Genomic DNA, 1,406 nt, shown 5'->3' with positions numbered 1-1,406 from the left:
CCTATCTATCTCTTTATCTATCTATCTATCTCTTTATACATCTATCTACCTACCTATCTATCTATCTATCAATTTATCTACCTATCTATCTAGCTATCTATCTCTTTATCTATCTATCTAATACATAGTTGTATTCAGAGGTGACGTAAATTATTGAACACCGAGTGTAAATTATGAGAGAAAAGAACAGCAGTTTAATAAATTTCTGTTAAAAATATTAAGATTTATTTTTTATTCTACATCGCCAAAAAGTTATCGTGTTTTTTTTTTCTTTCTTTCTTTCTTTCTTTCTTTTTTCTTTTCTTTTTCTTCATCGCCGATACTTATTTTTGATGTGTGTGGATGAATTTATAATTTCTAGAGTTTATTCATAAAAAAATAGCGACGATATTAGAGGAATAAAATGTAAAATATAATTCGCAGGGTAAAGAACGAAAAAAAAAAAATAAAATAAAATAATAATTCACTAACGCTCCAACCCCTAAAACCCCTTTAAATGGGATATATATATATATCAAGATTCCATGAGAACCAGTGGAGTGTCAGTTCATGACTGCATGACAGTTGCATGACGTCAAAAGCTCTCCGCGTTCTCCTTGCCTACGGCGCTCTGGCACAAATCAACAAACTTTCTGGCTGGATAGAGCTTAGTCTAGTTCTCAGAGCTTAGTCTAGTTCTTAGAGCTGAGACTAGTTCTTAGAGCTTAGACTAGTTCTTAGAGCTTAGACTAGTTCTTAGAGCTTAGACTAGTTCTTAGAGCTTAGTCTAGTTCTTAGAGCTTAGACTAGTTCTTAGAGCTTAGACTAGTTCTTAGAGCTTAGACTAGTTCTTAGAGCTTAGACTAGTTCTTAGAGCTTAGACTAGTTCTCAGAGCTTAGACTAGTTCTTAGAGCTTAGTCTAGTTCTTAGAGCTTAGACTAGTTCTTAGAGCTTAGACTAGTTCTTAGAGCTGAGACTAGTTCTTAGAGCTGAGACTAGTTCTTAGAGCTTAGACTAGTTCTTAGAGCTTAGTCTAGTTCTTAGAGCTTAGACTAGTTCTTAGAGCTGAGACTAGTTCTTAGAGCTTAGACTAGTTCTTAGAGCTGAGACTAGTTCTTAGAGCTTAGACTAGTTCTTAGAGCTGAGACTAGTTCTTAGAGCTTAGACTAGTTCTTAGAGCTTAGACTAGTTCTTAGAGCTGAGACTAGTTCTTAGAGCTGAGACTAGTTCTTAGAGCTGAGACTAGTTCTTAGAGCTTAGACTAGTTCTTAGAGCTAAGACTAGTTCCTAGAGCTTAGACAAGTTCTTAGAGCTTAGTCTAGTTCCTAGAGCTTAGATTTGTTCTTAGAGCTTAGACTAGTTCTTAGAGCTGAGACTAGTTATTAGAGCTAAGTCTAATTCTTCGAGCTTAGACTAGTTCTTAGAG

The 1,406-nt window shown here is 35.0% G+C and overlaps 1 protein-coding gene across 3 annotated transcripts in view; it reads right to left on the bottom strand.

Moving 5' to 3' along the window:
- LOC122262595 (uncharacterized) overlaps positions 1 to 418 on the bottom strand; it is a 22,213-nt gene extending 21,795 nt beyond the window's left edge. For all 3 annotated transcript variants that reach the window (XM_086531179.1, XM_086531178.1, XM_086531180.1), the window contains exon 1: positions 1 to 418. This exon is cut by the window's left edge and continues 1,023 nt beyond it. The gene's annotated coding sequence lies outside the window, so the exon portion shown is untranslated.
- Between the last annotated feature and the right edge of the window lie 988 nt (positions 419 to 1,406).

The sequence above is a fragment of the Penaeus japonicus genome, unplaced genomic scaffold (assembly GCF_977035675.1).
Source record: "Penaeus japonicus unplaced genomic scaffold, GWHDUDI00000001_assembly GWHDUDI00000035, whole genome shotgun sequence".
NCBI lineage: Eukaryota > Metazoa > Arthropoda > Malacostraca > Decapoda > Penaeidae > Penaeus > Penaeus japonicus.
The sequence above is the reverse complement of the archived record's forward strand: the minus strand, read 5'-3'. Positions and strand labels throughout refer to the sequence as shown.